Consider the following 10,038-nt stretch of genomic DNA (forward strand, 5'->3'; position numbering starts at 1 on the left):
TCCTCCATACCTCAGCACAGAAAAACATTCTGTGCAGTCAGGGAGGCAGAATTCTGTGTCACTTAGATCTTCCCTTTTTTGTAGAAGTGATACATACTGGATCTGTCAAGTGACAAAATCACTGACTTTGACCTAAATTTTCCGTAAAATATGACACGTAGTGAGAACTCACACAAAATGCATTAACTTCTCCAAACCTACTCTATCTACAGTTGCTTACTTTGACTTTTCTTAGGAAAGGATAAGCTTATTCACAGAAAGGAACAATCAACTCTATAAAAGGTTTATTTCCCTTTTATGGCAGAGTTGGAAGTTTCTGATCTATCCTAATTTGGTCATTGTATTTCTACTTAACTGGAATTACCACAAGTTGATATCTGTTCCTCTTCTGCTCACAACCAATTCCATGCATGCTTCAAGCCCTGAAGAAGAGGAACTTTTATTATGTTGTCCAATTAGAATTTCATTTTTGTTAAAAATAATCAGCAACATTTGAAAATTATGAAAATATTAATCCCTCCAATTCATTTATGAGCTCTTTACTGTGGTCATGAAAGCTATAGACCCTAAGCTTTTTTCTAATTATGAAATAAGAAATGAGAACACTGAATTTACGTAAAATAGACCAGTTTGAAGATATTGTAAGTGAAAAAATTACTAATGACGGTGACTTATGTTGGTTCTAACGGCAACCAGCTTTGCTTCTGTTTTGATGGCAATCTTGATGACTGACATTTAAAACAAAACATAATTGTCTTTACTGCAAATGCTTTGAATTGAAACATAATAGTCCATCAAAATGTCTTCCTTAAAAACATGCTTATACAATTGTGCAATCAGATCACTCTTGTGTTGATGTGCCTTTGTTTAAGACATTCATTTGCTAAATACTGGGGCATTAATTCATAGAGATTACATCTTTTGGAGTAAATACAACTGATAGCTATCCACTGCTATCTTCTTGAACAAGCTGTTTTAATAATAATACTTGGGAGACATGGTATTTAGCAGCAAACAGTATTGCTCAGTGTATATCAGAAGACGCAGAGGTATAAAAACGCAGGTATTTCTTATTTCTCCTTTTTAGGCCACAAGCAAATTACGTATTCAATTGCTGATAAGAATGATGTGAATTAAATTTATAGCAATTCTAACTGAGATATTAGGATGTAGAATAAAATAATATAATAAAATATTTTAAATATACTAATCATTAAAAAATATTGCTAGGTTAAAGAAAATGATGATGTTTCAATAAATTCTAAGTGAAATAAAAAAATATAAACTGAATTGATAATGGTAACCATAATACTCCCTTTTCCTCAGAATTAATATTTATAAGAAGCCAGGGGAATACCTACTGTTAAATTCTTTGACAGAAAATGGCCACTTCCCTTTCCAACTTTTGTGAATGATTCATAAGATAGGATATTTTTAAAAACTTAATGTGAAATTGTTTGACCTGAGCATGGATCCATGAAATCTGATAAGTAGCTCTAAAATCAGAAGAGCAGACCATTATTACAGGACAATAAAATTAGAACTAGATCCTTTTGTCTAATCAAAATTCTGAAGGAATTCACCCCATGTAATTTCAGTTTCTGCAATCAAATAACCAGTGTGACATCATCTGGCCTCTGAGTACTCTCAGAAGCCTATACTTTCCAACCATAAAAGGAAAACATGATTTCTTCTTTTAACAAAATACTATTGCTATTAATAATTTTGTTAGCTTTGGTTAGGCCAGTGTGGTGGAGCTAATGTTTCTGTAGTGCACGAGAATGTCAAACTGAGGCTGTTTGATGAGACAAAATGTAACAAGGGAAAGAAGAAAAAGAGGCAGGGAGAGGAGATAATCTTTTTCTTTGAAAAACAGTTTAACATTATTGTAATATAGTTTGTTGAATAGTTACTGTATTTGCAAAGGCATGAACTGCAAATTTTAAAAAATGTTACAATTAAGAATATTTTTGCCATTACTATTCACCCTGCTTGTATATGTGCCTTACCACATGTGGTTTTGATTACCCAGACAGATACTTTAAAAGTGAGGATGAATCTGAGCTCAGGACGTACAGGATGTGTGAATTGAGGAAAAATGAATTATCTGAAGTGCTTCTGTTAAAGTTGTTAAAACAATTTATTATGCACACTCAACATAATTTCTTGGAATCGAGGTGGGGTGTTACTTTATATTTTATGCATGTAAGTGAAACCGAAATTTGCAAGGTAGAATAAAATAATAGCAAACAAACACCCCCACCCCATACATAAATAAATAAGACAAGTATGGTAGTCTTAATATAGTCTTTCTTACTGAAAGAAGCTGAAGCACATAAATTGTATTAATGAGGAACAGCAGTTCTGACATCAAAACCCATTCCAAATGGGTTTTTTTGTTATTATTTGACAGAATTATGCGAGAAAGAAAAACAGACCAATTTCATTTCACAAGCATTAGAAAAGTATTGCATCATGTGAAATATAAAAAGACAATGTATTCCATGATATTTTACTTCAGAAAGGTAGTTCAGTGATTAAATAATTGAACTAATGCTTATTTTATTTAGAAATACATACTCAGCACTAAAAATTAAAAAATCAAATCATCAATATAATCTAGTGTATTATAAAGTGCATCACTGAAAAGGTACATATACTTCTTCAGTAGTCTTACATTTCATAGCAAGTGTCTTACTGAAAGTAGGTCTGACTTAGTTTTTAAAACTAAGTTCCACCCCCTATGCTTTACTGCTGAAAAAACCACACAGATTAAAAATCAACCTTGAAAAAAAAAAAACAACAGAAAAAAAAATTTATTATGAGAATTTACATTATTTTGCTATTTTATGTTCTCCATTATCATATCAAGCCTTAATGATACTTGTTCTTTTTCAATTTTTTCACCAATGACAGTGTGTTGCATTTTCTTCAGACAAACAACTGATGGGTTTGCACTAGAGAAACAGTGGAAATCAGTATAGGCAAAGTTAGCTCTAAGGCACAGATCCAAACCTAGAGAAATATGTATTTTGTCAAGTCTGTTAGGTGTTATTTGTAATAAAAGCAGATTAAAAGGGTTATATTGATTGATTGACAGAGATAAAAATATAAGGGTTTTACTACAAGATTTATAAAATCACTGTTTGACAGCTCTGATAATGCAGAATAAAAAATATCTTTTATGTGATTTTTTTTTTATTATACCTCTGTATTTTGTGGAACTACCTTTTATTATTATGACAATGTAAATTTTTTTAATTGCAGTTATTGGTTGTTTGACTGAGGGGGATCTTATTAATGCTTATAAATACTTAAAGGGAGGGTGCCGGGGGGATGGGAACAGTCTTTTTTCAGTGGTGCCCAGTGATAGGCCAAGAGGTAACAGGCACAAACCTGAACATAGGAAGTTCCATCTTAACATGAGGAGAAACTTCTTTACTTTGGGGGTGGCAGAGCACTGGCACAGGCTGCCCAGAGAGGTGGTGGAGTCTCCCACTCTGGAGACATTCAAAACCCACCTGGACGCCGTCCTGTACAACCTGCTGTAGGTGACCCTGCTCTGGCAGGGGGGTTGGACTAGATAATCTGAGATCCCTTCCAACCCCGACCATTCTGTGATTCTGTGACACATACAAAAATAGCTATTATACCAAGTCTGTTTTAATCTGTTTAAATTCCGACCCATTTTTCTCAATGTCCAGGCAGTTCTGAAAGTGGTGTGAGGAAGCAAACTGCCTTACTATATGAGCTTATAGTGTCAGCAATAGGAATAAATATTAGTGAGAAATCGATTTGTGAAAGCTTTGATTTTAGACCACGAGAGCACACCTTAACAAGATGAAAATAATCAATGACTCCTCCATTCTACAAGCACTAAAGGAAGTAAAAATGCCCAGAAATGGAATCAATGACCTGGAAAACAAACTCAAATTCAAAGGTGATTTGATGTTAGGAACTTCTGAAAAAGTACAGAGACTGAGGGATTTCTTTCTGCTATCAATTATAAATAAATTGGTTATTAAATGGAATTAATAGATTTCACAAGCACCTGATACATGTCCCAACAACTAGATTGGGGTTTCTACAATGAGTCTGGTCTCAAACTGGGAAGGTTTTGGAGTATGAAATGCAATTCTACTTGGCAAAATTGTTTATGTAACACAAAAATAGACTGGAAGTCTTAAGTTGCAAATCAGTGGAAGCTGGGACAGGATTCTGGGGACTAAGAATAAGAATTTTGTTTTGTACTCTTTGATATACCACGAGGTATTGGTCTCGGGCACTTTGCAGCATATAGGCATCAGCAAGTACCTCTTGCATGTTAAGCATGCAGTCTACCACTGGACGAAATCTCCATGTAACAGGACTCAGGTCTATGTGAATCCTTGGTTTGATCTTGTGGGATTGTTTTCATGTTCTTAAAACAGACCTCAGACCAGATACCCCAAGACTGAAATGACATCCCTAACTTTTTTTAATTATTTTTTTGTCAAGAGTCTTGGGGATGACCACGAGATAATGCTTCATAAAACAGCCAGCTTATGGCCTGTTAGCTACGTGGACAATCTTCGCACAGTAATCTGTATTCATTATATTTGTAAAGGGGAACCAGCACTGTGGGAAACACGTCAATCACTGACACACACTTTTTCCATAGCAGCTGATTAGGCACTGCAGGACAGTGCGGAGCATAGGAACATTTTTCAAAAACTTAAGATAAAGGCTTGATATATATGAGAACACTAAAAGAATCTTTCAGGTAGAAAGGAAAGTATTTGTGTTTTTGTGGATGGATGATGGTGTTTCCCCTAAGCAACCATCACTGTCAGAATAGCTCCTCAATTTCATGCTTCCCTCCATGCTTCTCAGTCGGAAGATCATCATCCACATGAGTGATGTGCATTTGCAACACGACCAGCAGCCTTGACAGTGACAAGAAAGAAGCTAGACACTACCTTTCTGTTCATGCACAAAGCAATTTTACCCAGGGAGGAGACAGCAGAAGAGACTGACTACAATCATGTGATCCCACTCAGTTTCATTTCAAATCATCCTAAAACGCATTTGTGCTAACTTGGTCCTTGGTTACTCGGTTTGATACAGAACACAAAGAGACAGTCAGAAAATATAAAGAAAAAAAGGAAAGCAGAACTAAAGTAACAATGGTGCGGTATGTGCTTTCCAGTGCTTTTCTCTAAGGATTTGTGTTAGTGGAAAGCATACCTTAGCTGGCAGCCTGAGAGAGGCAAGGCTGCTGCCACTCCATGCCCCCGGGTCCAGTATTCCCAGTAGACACATGCACAAAGCGCACATGTGTACAGCACGAATATACATATATATACTGCTGGCCATACAGACCACAGACAGATACTCAGAGAACTCACATCAACACCAACAGCCTCATCCTGCTCCCCGCTCCAGCTGAGTGGGAATATATATACATATCTACAAGGTAGATCTCTCCAGCAGCCAGTCTCAGACATTCAGTGTGCCCAGGAGCTGCCCCTGGATCCCAGTCTCCACAGTTGCTGTGCCTGGATATACAAGCCCTTGAGGTGGCACCCCACTCCAGCTGGTGGTTCAGACCATCAAACATACACACACACACACACAGAGCCAGAGCTGTCCAGGACTCCCCTGGTCCAAATAGCCGCCCCCTTGTGCTCTCACCCCTACAGACACGCTGCTGCTCGCGTACCCAGACGTGGTCCTTAGAGACCTCCAAACCCACTCTGGCCCCCAGACCACTTCACCTACGCACTGGCTTGAGCTTTGCTAGCAGTCACACCCACACTCACTCCAGTTGCTGCACCACAAACCCCCATACACACACAGAGTAAAGAGACCCTTACTGGAAAACAGTTGAAGGTGGGGTTTAATAATGAGACAGGACAGACTGCGCAGGTCAGGAGCAGGGCATCGCCAGACAAGAATCCTGGGCAGCCAACTCTTTACACACAGATGAACCCTTCTATTCCCTTATACCTCCATTTCCAACCCAAATCTCCTAAATCCCTCCTCTGTCCCACCTTTGATTCCTCCCCTAAATACTCCATAATAAGTCCTGTTCAATCTCCAAAAGCTCTTCCCTGCCTCCCCTAATGTGTCCTACACTCCCAGCTAGCAACCCCCTCAGTCCAAAAGGTAACCTGGAGAGCTGCTCCCCATGGCTCATGGTGATGGGTTTGATGCCTGGACAGTGGGGCTGAGGTTCCACTGGGACAGCCCTGGGAGGGGATCAGACACAGTCTCCTTTCCTCTGAATCTTTAATTTGTGCTGCCATTGTGCCCTATGTGCTCCTCTGGGCTTATGGAGATCGGCCTTTCATGGCTCTCCTGTGATGGGAGTGGGGAGAAGCCAATGATCTGTCAATAGCCTAACAATCTGTATTTATTTAAACCTATTTAATATCTCTTAATTAAAACCAAATGAGAAAGCAATAAATCAGAACAGGAGAAGAGCATATACAAGGACAAGAACAAGGCAACAGAAAGCAAGGGTCTAACGTCCTCCTACTGGTTCTGATTATTATATAAACTAGGATTACAATTAAAAATACTTTGTCATGCAGCCATTCATTCTTGCTAGAACAAAAGGCACCACACACAGAGCCAGCACTGTGAGAAGTCTGTTGGTCTTTAGCTTTCCTAGAGAAGGGCAGGCTGCTGTTTTATACAGGGCTACAGAAGCTCATCGTTTGTCTGGGTTATTGTCTCCCTCACAGTTTGTGGAGCACACCTTTAGCACCAAAAGCTGGGATAACACAGTACTCCTGTGCATGCCTTTAATGTGTCTGCCACCAATGGACAGTAAAGATTAATGATAGGTGCTTCTAAACGCTCAGTGAAGCCTCATCCTGAGCATATGCAGGAGCTGAGCATTTCTAACCTTTTACCCTATAGCACAGTATTCTGTAGCAGTAAAGTATGCCGAATTTGATCAGCATCAATACCGTGGGCTACAAGCAACACAAGAGAGGGTCTTAGAGAAGATCTTGCATAAACATCTGGGGAAAGAGACCCTAATTACACTACCAGATTCCTCACATGGTGGAGTATCATGGCAATTGCTTGGAGGCAACTACCTGGGGAACCTTGCGAACAAAAATCTATACAAGGAGAGGCATCAGCCTTTATTGAGAGACCCCAATATTGCCATGTTGGGATCTAAATTCAAGGGTCTGGAACTTGTTACTTCCCTTCTCCAAACAATTGGATTTTTCACAGGGCTTCCATTCAAATGTCAGACAAGGAGTCACTACAATTAACATTTGCTATGGAAGTAGGATGTGACCAAAAAATGAACCTTGTAGAGGAATTATATCAAATAAAAATAATCAACAAGTGTTAGGCAAGGAACTTTAAATATTGTAGAATCATAGAATGGTTTAGGTTGGAAGGGACCTTGAAGATCACTGTCCCCCCCCCCCCCTGCCATAAGCAGGGACACCTCCCACTAGACCAGGTTGCCCAAGGCCACGTCCAGCCTGGCCTTGAACACCTCCAGGGACGGGGCCTCAACAACCTCTCTGGGCAACCTGTGCCAGTGCCTCACCACCCTTAAAGTGAAAAATTTCTTCCTAATGTTTAATCTAAACCTGCCCTCTTCCAGTTTAAAGCCATTCCCCCTCATCCTATCACTACATGCCCTAGTAAAAATGTCCTTCCCCAGCTCTTCTGTAGGCTCCCTTTAGGTACTGGAAGGCTGCAATAAGATCTCCCTGGAGCCTTCTCTTCTCCAGGCTGAACAGCCCCAACTCTCTCAGCCTCTTGTTGTCGCAAGAGCTGTCTCCTGTGTGCTACTGCAGGACTCAGTCCTTTACTTTCTCCTGTAAAGCATGAATAAAAAAAACATCACAGTGAGACTGTGAAATGGAATGTATTTCTATGATAGCGGTGTCCAGGTGACACCCTTGAAAAGAGATCCTTGTTTTACACAGGCCTTAAACAATCTATGCAATTTATTGCCAGAAGCTATTTTTGTGGCTTACAGTTTAACAGATTTCAAAGCAGGATAACACTTTTACAGACATAATAAGAACACCTGCATTTACATTAAGTCAGATAAAAGGAAAACACAGATTGGATATTAACATATAGAGAAAAGGTAAGATCTCTGGGACAAGAATCATCTGTTTCTATTTGTCTGGACAATGCCTAGCACAAGGTGAACTGATTCCTAGTGTACAAGTAACATGGATAAATAAGTAAAGGCTAATCTGTTAGGTATAAGACAGCTTTAATTGTTTGTGCTAGAGTGCTAGAGAAAATATATAAGCACATTATCTCACAATTATATAAAGATTTCTTGCACCTTCCTCTGTAACATCTGATCTGAGCTACTGTCAGGGAGAGGATATCAGAATACTAATGGCATGACTCATCATGGCAGTTTTGTGCTTCTTCTTCATAACAACTCTAGGACTCCTTTGATTATGACAGAAATATAGAAATCACACAAAATACTCTAACACTGCAATATATAGAAGTAAAACTAAAATAAAGCTAAAATCTCATTTCCTGCATCTACTCCAACAGAAGCTAAAGAACAAGTGGAGAATACAGGCTTTCTACCATACTAAAATATTTTTGTGATTTTTTGTATTAGTGGTTAATCCCCTCATAATTAAGTCCCTCCCAAAGAGGGTTTTTTTTTCCCCATAAAATCACAGAGTTAACATAGTTTTGCAATTTCGCTCATCTTTCTTTCATGTTACTTTGTTTTTTCTACCCTTCACTCTATGAGTCTAGTCTTTTAAGACTCTAAGCTCTTTGACTTAAACACTATAGACCTGGGCATGAAAAACCTGCGCTAGTAAGCATACAGGTGAAATGCAGCGCCATTCAGGTTTGACATCTAATGTTCTGACTCTTACTTGCCTCCTACTCTTCTGCCTCATTCAGAACTGAGCAGTCTGCTAGTTACAGAGTTCACATGAACAAAATGGATACAGTTCTATCTACATTTATCAGGATAGCCATGTACTGTGTTCGCAGAGTTCCCAGCAGAATGAGCATCTGTTCTGAGAGTTTCTTTAATACAAATTGGCAAGCACAGCAGAAATGCCCAGACAGAAGCAAGTGACCCATACACACGGGAGCAAGCTAATGTTCAGCTCTGCGGTGACCTTGCATTAGTGCTGTGGCTTGTTCTTCTTCCCATTACCCTTCACTGCATTTTCAGATCCCCATTTCCTCTCTCAGTTCTTCCCCTGACAGCCTACTTGTTCCTCACCACTGCACTGCTCACTGCTTCTTTGATCTGCATTTCTTTTGGGGAAACTACACAGCGTGCATTTTGTACTTAGTCCTCTCTGTCGTTTCAATTTACATTGTTAAAGCAGCCATAAACTACTTTACTCTATGTACCTTGTGTATATTTGTCAAACAAATACTTCTAAGGGCTCACCTGGTGCAGGTGTTCCTCCCCTGGCCAGGAATCACCTACAACCTTCACACCTACAGAGTTCAATGCATGTAAAAGCTCCACCATCCCTTAGCATGACAGTGCACAGCAGTCACAATATCACTTGACTGGTCCTTCTTAAAATTTCCACATTTTCAGTGCTTTGCATGCTGCATAACACGACGTTGGACAAAGACCAGAGAGAATATGGGAGAGAGGGTGTTAATCCAGATGCTGTTTTCCCCCTCAACGAAAAGGAGTGTTTGCAAAGCCTGGAGATGAGCCATGAAAATATTTGCTCTTCTCATAGCTCACAGTCACTCACTCTCAAATTAATCTTGTAGAGAGTCCCTGCCGTGCGGGTTTGGTCCCCACCTTCCCTCAGAAGAAGTTACTCTGCCGCGATTTAACTGGCCATAATTCCAAGGGAAGAAGCCCTGGGCTCTTGCAGGTGGCGGCGGATGAAGGTAATTTGGAGACGCGGGGTGCTGAAGAGGATGAGTTCCCCTTCGGGCGGGCAGCGCCTGCGGCGGGGCCTCTCCGCGCCGGGAGGGGCGTCCCGCCGGCGTCCTTGCTCCCCGGCAGGGGGCGCCAGAGAGCGACCACAACAAACGCCTCTGCCGGCCACC

Source organism: Charadrius vociferus, unplaced genomic scaffold (genome assembly GCF_000708025.1).
Source record: "Charadrius vociferus isolate BGI_N301 unplaced genomic scaffold, ASM70802v2 scaffold444, whole genome shotgun sequence".
NCBI classification, from domain to species: domain Eukaryota; kingdom Metazoa; phylum Chordata; class Aves; order Charadriiformes; family Charadriidae; genus Charadrius; species Charadrius vociferus.